A 12,183-nucleotide genomic window follows, 5' to 3' on the forward strand; every position below is an offset into this window, starting at 1 on the left:
TTCAACACATTCCAAAATACTGGATGAAGCATCTTTCATATTTAAAAGCAATCCAAAAAGTATATTCCAGTATGAAAATATAATCATTCTCCAGGACATCTGAACATTATTTTGCACTGTGCTCCAACAAAACATCATTAAAGCCTCCTATAAAATATCAGCAAGCCTTTAATTATTTTTCTTTTACTGGATTGACATCTATGAGTTGGCCCACATTCATTCTGGCTAAGTGCAAGAATTAAAATGCAAGTGCCTCTGGAAGCTCATGATTCGTATTCAGCCACTGGGATCAAAGTCAAATGTCTGAGTTGCCTTAAGGATGAGGAGAGCGCACCAGCTCTGCAGGACAGCTATAGAAGCAGCTCTCAGGACCAGCACTGGATCCATTTCCTATGCTTCCAACTGTTGAAGAGGCAATGCTAAACTAGGAATGGTGCTCCTGAGGTATGTTCTGAATACATGACAGTCTACGTGGTATATCATAAAAGTTTTATCAACTCATCCTAGAAATGACATATACAACTTGGCATGGATGTAGAAGTTTTGCCAATATAACTGTTGCTAATAAAATCTTTCCATGCTGTATCATCAGATATTTTCTCTTCCTCTACTTTTATAGAGATAAAGCAATATGATGAATAGGTAGATATAGACATTAGACCAGGATGAGCATTTACATGTATGGCAAATAACAAGACATAAAGCTGCCCAGCTCTGACTGGCAGTAAGCTAGGAAGGTTTACAGATGACCACAGCCAACAAATCTGTGATTAGCACATGGGACTATTGCCTGCTGTGCAGTCAGCATGTCCTCGCTCAGCCAGCCTGTGGCTTAGAGGCATTTTGACATGGCACAACCCACATTAGGGATGGACAGTACTGTTGACACAAAGCACTGCCCCTTGTAATATGTGGGCCAGGGAGCTCTGCATGCCTCCAAGGAGAGCCTGAAACAGTGGATACTGGTTTGCATCCTGTTGTCTCAGCCTGGTGCTTTATGAGCACAGCTGGCTAATGACCATGTTGTATTATGTATAAAGCCATTCACTGTGATATGTTCATGTTGTTAATATGCTGTAGAGTATTGTCACTCTGCTTAAGGGGCAACTTTGGGAAATATTAATGCTGGATGGTACAAAAACAAGGGCAATTCCAGTCCAGACGGTAACAAGAATCCACCAAGTGGCCAAACATTTCCATCTGCTCAGCAAACAAAGAGACTTTGATTCCTCAACTCATGCCTTCTGCTCGGAGCTGCTGCCACAGCTAGTAGGGATATACTGTGTTTGTAGCAGCCTGCGAGCAGCCTCTGCACTCCTTCTTTATCTCTCAGCCCACGCATGGGGTTTTGGGGCTGTTTTGCCTGGCCTTGCCCCTTGGACTCGCCCTTAGCAGCTTCCCCAAGGATGCTGGAGACAACGAGCTCTCTGTTGCACCAAGAGAAAACACAGAATCACAGAATGACCCAGGTTGGAAGGGACCTCAAGGATCACAAAGTTCCAACCCCCCTGCCTGGCAGTGCCACCAAAATTCCACGTTTACATTGTGGAAATCCACGGTCTAATGAGGTGAACCGGTCTCTAAAAGCTCGGTGCTGATTTCAATACTCTCCTCTTGAACCACCCCATTACACATGCTTCTTGAAAGCATAAAACAGCCAAATAATGTACTTTTTACTTCAGTCTGTACTGTACAGTTCAATTATTTCTAATGTACTTTCACCCTAAAAGGCCCTTCTCTGCTGAGTATACATCAGAACATGATGTATCTTCTCACTGCAACTTGCAATTGCAACTGACTTTTCTTTTTAACCACCTGTGCACTTTCAGTGATGCATCTCTAGAACATTAGACTCGAAGAACCTACTAAAGACTTTAAATACTGAAAAGTACCATAAAGACATCTAGAAAAAAAAACCAACCAAACAAACAAACAAAAAAAAAAAACCCAAAAAAAAAACAAACACATGACTTTACTGAGTACATTTCTAGAAGTTATGATTTGTATGTAAAGATCCACGAACGTCTCCCAGTGCAGTTTTGTTTCCCACACTTAATATGTGAATGAGAATTCCAGGAAGTCAGCTCTAAGTACACAGCAGCACTTATCTCCAAAAAGAACTGTGCATGCTAACATTATTGAGCTATTTAATCCTTTCCCATCTTCCTGAGCAGGACTGTTTTCCAGAATGCCAATAACAGTAATGGGGGAGCTCTGCTTCCCTGGGGTGGGCAATCTGTTACCTGACCTACAACAACGGATCACCATCCCAGTTTCCTGCCTCACTGGAGAATGCCCTTCGGTATCTCTATATTCCTGTTTCACCTCTATGCTGGTGCTTCATGATGCTGCACGATACAGAAGTGAAATACTGCACTGTGTGACTGACATTCAGGTCTAGTCTGTGTTTAAGTCTTTCAGTCACAGTATAACCAACAAGTAGCACTTCCTGAAATGCTCAGACACTTCCAGATACCCAGGTACACCCCAGCAGCCTTGTCGTTCCTTGTTGCACAGCATCCACAAAATCACTTGTTTGCAATGCTGACAAGATCAATGACTGATCACAATAATCATTGCAATGTGCAGCACTTGAAGGCCATTCAAAAATTTCAGCTCATTCAGAGGGAAGCCATCCATTAATATTTCTACAATCACCATTATACCTCCAGGTTCCTGAATCTGTGCTGCCAGATAACTGGGCTCTGCTTGGATTAATTTGTTTGATAATTCTTCTGTTGGCTCGGGCAGCTGATACATCTGCCTTGGACATGAAAATCTGAAAGAGGACTCCCCTCCCTGCTGTAGCTCTGCAGGCAAGACTCCCAGACAATTCAGCAGCAGCCACAGCACATGGCAGCCACAATCACTGGCTTACAGATTTGCCATAAAGGCTGCTTTCTCAGGCAGCTATGAACAGAGGAAGAACGCCTGGCCTGTGTTAATCCTTATCAGGAGAGGACAGACTGAAATGTGTTTGTTTATAACACAGTTAACGTTTGCTAATATATTTTAATAAATGAGTAAAAAGAATAGGTTCTCAAATACATGATGGAAAGAGGAGGAGAGAATCTAAATTAAAATAGATATGTTTTCATACACAGAAAATAACAGAGTGTGAAAAGTTGTGATGTTCTTCTATGAATAGCACCTGCAGGAGCAGACTATGCTTTATTACTGTTGCTCTTGTTCTGAGAGTGGGGGAAGCTCTACACTTTTTTGTTTGAGTTGATTGTGTGTGTTTCTGTGGAGTCTTCCCACTCACTGCTCTGAAACTATGGCAGAATCACTATGAGACTGCACTCATAATCTAAACATAAGCATGCAAAATAAGCTACTACACAGCAGATAAAACCTGAGGACGTGCTAAGCATTTGATACTGACATACCTTTTACCTTTATCTTTCATTGTACTTAAATACACACCAGTAAGAGTAATGGCATTCACGCTCGCAAACACGTTTAGGCTGTCACAATTCACCCCTAAAGAAATGAAGATCAATGCTCCAGTTAAAGCAAGCTCAGTTACAAGACTTGTGAGGAAGGCCTAGTGTTGCTGTTCTTTGCAACTCTTATTTATGAAAGCGTTCTCATGATGTGGATTTATTTTCATGGCTTCATGGTTTAGTTTCTTACCTGTCTGTAACGGGAGATGCTAGTATGCTGATTAATGAATTTAAAGTTTCTCCCATTATGCCACTGCTTCTTTAAGCACTTCTCCATATTCCCTACTAATAATCCCAAAAGCTCACCACAACGAATCAAAACAGTGTCTGGATGCTGATACTGCACTCGCTAGACTGTTTTTCTTTCTTCTCTCTTCCACTGGAGATTAACTAACACCAATTGTTAAGTCAATATGGAAACCATCATACAGGATAACTCCAAATTCTGCAGGACACCAGACTTAAAGCACAAGCTTGTCCACATAGACAATCACCAGAACATTCATTAGGGCAGCTACCAGCCACATTGTTTTCTATGTACATTTCATAGATTCAGAGAGGTTTTGACAGCAATGGCTGTTTCTGCCTGAGGGACACTATAAGCACCAGGATTACAATGCTCTGAGATACCCGATGTCAATTACTGCACAACGAAGAGAGCTCTTTTACCACGCATGGAATGTTTTACACAGTAATGGATGAAAAAGTTACTTCATGTTTCACTGTAACTATGATGAAAATACCACTTGGAGAACCAGCGAAGGTACAGCTGCCTGAGCTGAGGCTGTCATTTTGACAGAGTCACCAATAAATAGAGGTTGTGACTTATTGTTTGGCTGGTGTATGATCACTTGGTCTTCCAGCAGGCTGTTGGAAAAGCAGATTAGAACTAAAGGAAGAAAAAGCAGTGTCTGACATACATCAGTGTTACAGCAGACATTGCTTCACAATTCCCCCAAAGACAGTATCATCTCTTATGAGCTATCATATTATTTTATTGTACTTGACATGATACTGCTGCTGAAGTGCCTTCCAAAGTAAAGCATATTTGTAATTTAGGATGCTCAATAAGTAGGACTGTGTGCAAACAACTAGGTCAGAGCAATCAGATTCAGACTGAATGACATGCCTAATGCACTGTTTGCCCTATTCTTCTGAAATGAAATATTTATTTAACTGAAGGCTGATAGATTTGCTCTGATCTTGTTTGGAAAATAGCAAATGCATAGAATGAAGACATGATGGGATGCCCGAGTAAATTAATATACCTGAAACATGAAAATACCTGTCCTTAATATCTATTTTTGAAGGCCAACAGCCCTCGGCCTCTCTCTCTGTACATTTCATTCCCACAGGTAAATGATTTGCATTTATTTTCAGCAAGACATTCTGCTCCAAGCACACCAAGTTAGCTACAGCATAATATTTGTATATATACATACAAATGCATATATGTATATGTAGCATACCCTTGCTCTAGAACTATGCAGTCATGCTGAGATGCAAGCTGTCTCACAGCCAGACTGCAGCAGGTACCCAGGCTACCTAGTAAGAAAATTGTTCAGGTACCTACCAAATATACTACATCATTTCTGTAATGTAAAAGCAGCCCTAGCACATCAGGCATGTATTCAGCATTAAATCATTTTGAATCAAAGGCCTGAGCATAATGCTTATTGGCACATTTCAGCCAAGTTCACAATTTCAATGCAAATGAACTGAAATGGACTGAGGTTCCTCTAACATTTAACATCTCTGCTAAACTGAGAATCAAGAACGTGACCAAAAGCTAGCACAGTTAAATTTACACCAGTCCCAGCAGAAACTGGGAAGGGAAAAGGGGGTTGAACAGGTAACTCTGGTATCTCACACTTGAAAGAATTCTGATATGTTTCAAGATTAGTCCTCAGCTGCAGCCACTTCTCCTTTGACCCATACTCCATTTAAGTATGGCAGTAAGATCCTCTTCTCCATCAGTGACCCAGAAAATTAGGCAAATGGGTCATACACAAGGAAAGCTAGAGGAACTAATAGTTTAGAAGAGAGATGACTCAAGAGGAACACAATCACGTTCTATAAATATCTTCAAGGCAATAACATAAATGTATAAATGAAAGAAGGGAATTACTGAGTCTCACAAGTTGGTAGGTAAGCTGGCAGCTTAAGTTCAGGAAAAGAATCACTGGTAAGCGAATAGTATATTCAAGGAAGTTGGGCAGGAACCATTACTGTAAATATTTAAGAACAGGTACAATCATAGAATCACAGAATCATAGAATCACCATGGTTGGAAAAGACCTAAAAGATCATCCAGTCCAACCGTTCACCCATTCCTAAAAGCTGCCACTAAATCAGATATTAACTTGAAAGATGCATTGAGCAGATCTGCCAGAACCCTGGAGCTCGATTGGAAGACTCTAAGGCATCTTTTCTGATGCTCCTTTCTGTATCTATGACATTACAGTAAGCCCTAGAATAAGAAAAGGCCCCATTCACCATTCTAAATATGGCTGATTAAATTACAATTATCTGTAATCAGGTAGTTCATTGACTTAGCACCTGTCATCCACTGCCTACAAGTGATGTGCTAATGTAAAAAGTACTACAACATCAACAAAAAATCCTAGATGCTGATGATGCTATTAATAACATCAAATCTATCTGTGTATTGATATAAATTGCAATATTAATTCCATAAGGCATCAGCAGCAATACTGAATGACACTGTACACAGTAATCTCCCTGAACAACTCAATTGGATTACTAAGAAATATTACCAACTTGTACAGCTGCACCTGGCCTGCCTGAGGCACTAATGGCACCAATAGCTTTATTTCCTGTCAAACAAGTAGCCAGAAGTTCAGTGACATATTCTTATTAAATTAAAAAAGGAAGAAAGAAAATCCTACAGCATATGAAAGCAGCAATTGCAAAGCCAGATAATAACAGGTTGCCTGTTGCATTTTAGGTCTCTCTCCAGTGCACCCGCATTGAAACACACTGCCAAAAACTGCTTCTAGGGGAATCATGGCTCTTACAGTGACTCCGTAGCCACATTTCTTCTCAACCTACACATTCAAGGCATTACACTACATTTTACTCCTGTATACCCATGAAGACGGACAGTGATGGTATCACTCTTCCAGGCCTTTCTTTGTTGCATAAACAAGCACCAGAAAGTTTCACATTTTGCCTCAATATTCCTACATTTGGCATTTATGATTTTTCTTTGGCAGACATGAAAGCAAAGCCAAAATAGCTAAAATTCCACCTTTAATCAACAACCTTGAAAACCCAGAGTGTGATTCTCTGCAGTATTTATCACTTCTACAACACCCCATACACACAGAGCACAGATCCAAGTAGTCACACATGCATCTGGGAGTCCTCAGCTTTCATGCAAATGTGGTCTAACAAACACCTCACCACCTACCCACATCATTAGGAACGTGCAAACTGTGGCTCTGAATAGTTTGGCATTGCACAGCCTTACCCGCTGCCTGTCAGTAATCCCTGGCCTCATTTACTGTAGAATTTCCAAACAAGATATGGGCTCGATGGAGATCAGACTCATTCCTTTCTAGTTTTCCCATTTCCCACATGAGGAAAGCACTCTGTGAAACAAAATGTTAAGTAAAGTCTGTATCAAAGTACATAAGCACCCAGAGTTGAAATGAGACTGCAAGAGCAACCAGCTAGAATTCTCATGTCTACAACACAGAAGAGCTTCATCTATTAAGTTGTTAGCAGATGCCACTTCTGAAAAACAAACAAATATTTCGCTATGCAATGAATAACAGCCTCACTGGATTTACAAATGCTCTACCCTACACTTTCTTACAACCTTTCAGAAACAAAGAAAGCCTGGATGTTATGGTAAAGACAGGAGCATGCGTGGACTTAGCAATAACTGTATCATGCCTCTTCTTCCCTATGTAAAAATTCACAGATGAATACTAAAAAATCAGGAAGATCAATGTAGTGAAACAGCGATACAGAAGGTGAAATGACAAAGGGACTACTGCAAATAGAAAGATGTTATAAAGGAAAATGCTCACCCATCTCCAAAGATGTAGACAGAGAGAAAACTCCAAAAAGGAGGGATGTTCAACCAGGGATCCTTCCAGCATGGCAGTCAGCCCTTAAATGAGGTTTAGGAAAGGTCACACAGCTGAAATGCCTTTACCTGTGCTCCCAGGGCTGTCCAGGTGTTCAATCAGTGGTTCAGGCTGTGACTCAGCAGTTCCCATACAAGTATGAACTAGTTTAATCACACCCTGCTTTACTCTGGACCTGTGGCCATTCTGTCCCAGCATCACATAATGAGGAAATTTTAAAAAATATCTTAGCAGGATATTTTTAGCAGAAAATATTTTTTCTGCTTCATATCACTGGTACCAATCACACGTTATCATTGCTTAAACAATGCTTGCAGTTTTTGGTAAGTCAGTTTGAGCACTGATTAGGTTTCCTATCAGTTAGGTATTCAAATATTTGATTTACAAATGGGAAAGACTTTTCAACCCAACCATTCTCCCCATTTCACCTCTTTTTGATTAAGTTATAAATACACTCAGGATTCGGTGGTTTAATGGAGTACAATTAGACAACAACCTCTGAGAACAGTAGATGTGCAAAAGGGGCAGCCTCAGCCCTAACAAGGGTTACAACATAGAGAAGCAATTCCTAGTTCTCCGCATGCAGCATTGGATGGAGCCTTGGGCAGCCTGATCTGGTGGGTGGCAGCCTTGCCCACAGCAGGGAGTTGGAACTGGGTAGACTTTAAGGTCCCTTCCAACCCAAGCCATTCAGTGATTGGAAAGATCATTATTAGACTGGGCGCTCAGTTCTGCTTGACAAGTATGTGCCAAGGAAGATCACAACAGTGTTTTAGGAACAGAAAAACTCACCCTGATAATGAAAGAACTAAGAAGTTTTTGACATGATTAGGTCAATGAAGAATAAAACTAGAGGCAATGTGAACACTATGAAACCCTGAAAAAGGGTAAGATTTCTCAGTCAAAGTATAGTTAAGTATTAAAAATTATTACTGGGAGAGGTGACCAGCTTGCTTGGGCCTGGAGATGTTTAAATGTACCCTGGAATGCTGCTTCTTCAAGAAATTTAATAGCCTAAATGGTTGGAACAGGAGAGAGGGAAATGAAACCAAAAGTTGCCAGAGAACCCTTCCAACTTGGACATCTATTTGCTCTCTTCCAAAAGGGTGTGGAGTACACTCCCATCATTCTCATCCTGCAGTTCTGCATTACACCACAGGCAAAGTCAAGTATCAGTGCACAGCCTTGGGTGCTTAGTAGTTGGAATCAGGAAGAACTTTCCCACTGCTGCCTGCTTATTGAGGCACACTGTATCTTTCCCTTGTCCGAGTATTTTTTCCTGCCCCAAGGCATCACAGTGGCTGCAAACAGAGCTGAGGCACTGAATGGAGAGCTACTGCTGTGCTATTTGAAAGAGTCTTTCTTCAGAGATGGCTGCTGAGTGTTACTTGGATGCTCAAGAGCATGCAGATCATTTGATCTGAAGTTGAAAAAGAATTTTCTGAGGGCCTTGGGAGATTTTTATATATACTTTTTCCCCTATCTCCATAGCATGGTGCGTAGCTTGCCTGATAGAATCGTCTGGACATATTTCAATTAATGTGTTTCTCATCTCTGCTGCTCTTCTGTAGCATCATTTAATTTCCCGAGAAAAGCAGACTTCAGACAACCTGGTCTTTGGGCATAATATACAGATCCCTGATTGAGCATCTGAGTACAAAATTATTTACCATAATACTGTCTCTTCTTCCTTCAGTGTCTTAAGCACATAAATAACACTCAATTTACTGCACAGACAAAACAAAATACAGACAACAAACTGGTCTCAGAAGAACCTCAGTTTCACAATTCAATTTATCCAGTTCCTTTGGGTATTTTATCTGCCCTCTGTATTAACAAAGTATGTAGGAAAAGCGAAGAGCAGCAACTCGGCTCTGATGTACCAATTACACAGGTCTGGAAGGCGCATCTATTTCTGCAGGCTGCCAACTAAGTTATGCTCACAGTCTACAGACAAACACGCTGACCTTTCTGGTCAGCCCGCAGGGTTGTTCACTCTGCCTGGCTTTATGCATCTAAATGCTAAAGTTTGATCTTTCTTAGTTCCTGATATCGTCAAGTAAAAGAGCCTCCTCTGAAGTTTATTGAATATTTTCTCCAAACCTATGCAGACGTAAGTCCATCAGGACCAACTCCAGTGTGCTCTTTTACAATCATCCCACATTAATTATCTCATGTTTGTGTATCTCTCTCTCTGTGTCTACACACACATACATAAACTTCAGGTTCTTGGCTACAGCATAAAAGCCAAGTCAAAGGATAGGCACAGAGCTATCACAGAGAGACAAGTGCAGCCAAAGCCAGGCAGTACAAATTAATTGTTTAAATTCCTTTTTCCATTCAGGATCTGTCTTGCTGCTTTGTAGAGCTGCCAAACTGTCCTGATATTCTTATCGGGAGAATATTTGTGTCATAATTTCCCTTGTGACAGACTGGCAGCATTTCTCCCAGGATGTGCAGCAGACTCAGGTGCACTCTGACTTGCAGAATCCCCAGAGAACAGCCTTTGCACAGCTCACATTTCCAGGGCATGGAAGCAGGCTGCACCTATCACTACCACAGCATAGGGACCAAAGAGAAAACACGAACAGCTTTTCAGGGAACCCTGACTCAAAAGATGCAAATCCTGCTTCAATGCAAAATAAACCAGGGAAGAAAAATCTAAGGTCTGGGTGATGACAAAGAAAAGAGCTAAAGAGCATAAGTCATCAGGGTCATCTCCAGCCACAATGGACATCTCATTTATGAAAGTGCAACAGCAGATTTGAGAAGCAAAACCTGGGAAATAAAAGTCAGGTTTGATTCTGATTTCTGTATTTGGAGGTCTTCACTCAGGCTTTTCACCTGGGACAACCTCTCTCCTGCAAAAGCACAGAACCCTAAGTACTTTTTCATGTCTTTGAGCACTTTCAATGGATTCTTGTTATCTGAGATGCTCAAAGGCTCTCTCCAATCCCACTGCTCTTAACACACTTTAAAATATCCTTTTTCATATCTGTCAGTGATCTTTGCCAAGCTTCCCATAGTGGAGACTCAGTCCAGTTCTACATACACCAGAGAAGTTTGATGCTGTTCACTTAGAATAAGGACAAGGACACACCAGGAGAACATCTCAATGAACAAAAGAAAACTCAAGTTCCCAGAATTCTGCCAAATGCATCGGCGGGGAGATGGGAACAAACAAACAAAAACCCCAGCAAAACAGAAGAAAGGGCATTTTAAATATTTCACTGTTCAGAGATAGGAGGAGGAAGAGGCAGTCAGAAGGTTTGGTTAGTGAAACTGAAGGTGAGAAGCTATGTTTGGTAGTATGTCAGAATGGCATTAGGTCAGTTCACCCATAACTGTTCTCAGAATGAATGGGAAAAATGAAAATCTGTGATACTCACCACTTCCAGAAACCTTCAGCTTCCCAGAATTAACTGGCAGAAAGTAGTTTTATCTCTCTTCTAGCAAAATACTAAGTTAGGGAGAGAACTTGCTCTAGGCCACTTGTCTCTTCCTCCTCTAAAGGAGAGAAACACCATCACAGATGATTAGCAGCCCTTTCCCAAAGATCAACCACATCCCCTGGAGTCTGGCAGTCCGATACCCAACACTCAGCATGCTGCAGAACAGCCATGAGACGCTGGCTCAGCTTTCTTGTAAAAAACAGCTATTGAGTTATGAGACGGCCCATAAGTTAAAGCCAAGCAAGACAGAAAGAAATGAAACCGGGGAGTCAGTACTAGTCAATGACTGGAGAAAAATACTGCCATGAGGCAGTTAAAAAAAACCAAACAAAACAAGAATAAAGAATAAAATAAGAGAATCAAAGAGCCGTAACCATCAAAGCTTAGCTGTGGAAGGAGAAGTAGAAGCAAGCCCTTTCCCAACTGACTAACTGGTTATGAACTCACCACACACTTGGGGTCACCATACCAGCACTAGAGAACATATTAATGCTCTGCTAGACTCCTAGCACTTGTTTTGGCTCTCTACTGTATGCTGTAGTCAATAAATAATCACTGTGTACTCTTCAATAGTATATATCTGACTTGCAGTCTCTCTGCATGCAGTCAGAGATGCCCAACAAAAGTAGCCCAGTAGAGGGAGGGGGGTTACAGAGAGTTTTTGAGACTGCAGAAGCAATTTGCCAACACACTGAAATGATAAGCATCACAGCCAGTCACTTCCACAGGGCTGCAAAGGAGAACCAGAGAAAAACACTCCTTGTTTTCTTCATGGCTTGGCAACATAGAAGCAGGCCACATGCTGATAGAGACATGAAGGCAAGTGCATCGGATCACTCTATCTTTTTGAATAGCATGCCAACAACGATGTAATCTTTCTATGAATACCCAATATATATCTTGGAACACGATATCCCAAAAGCACTGCAAAAGAGGCTCAAGAGAAAGAAAAAGACTGAGTGACAGTGTTGCTGTTGCTACTGCCACGGCTGCTGCTTACCCTGACTGCTGATAGAAAAAGCACAAACAGATGACAGCTGCTCAGAGCCAAGGCTGACAGATCAGCTCTTGATTTTCCATAAAGAAGCAACACATCTAAATTTCTCTGCTGTCCAATGGGAATTTGAGAGAGCTCTTTCCAAACTCCCTGCTAGTAATTGTGCACTC

The 12,183-nt window shown here is 41.3% G+C and overlaps 2 protein-coding genes across 18 annotated transcripts in view; one reads left to right on the forward strand and one right to left on the reverse strand.

The window, feature by feature from the left end:
* The window catches only part of CHID1 (chitinase domain containing 1), a 262,547-nt gene that overhangs the window by 209,090 nt on the left and 41,274 nt on the right, over positions 1-12,183 (forward strand). The gene's annotated exons all lie outside the window — the stretch shown is intronic.
* TSPAN4 (tetraspanin 4) overlaps positions 1-12,183 on the reverse strand; it is a 380,904-nt gene that overhangs the window by 102,400 nt on the left and 266,321 nt on the right. The gene's annotated exons all lie outside the window — the stretch shown is intronic.

The sequence above is a fragment of the Coturnix japonica genome, chromosome 5 (genome assembly GCF_054131305.1).
Source record: "Coturnix japonica strain WE chromosome 5, WE-NBRP24, whole genome shotgun sequence".
In the NCBI taxonomy this organism is placed as follows: Eukaryota; Metazoa; Chordata; class Aves; order Galliformes; family Phasianidae; genus Coturnix; species Coturnix japonica.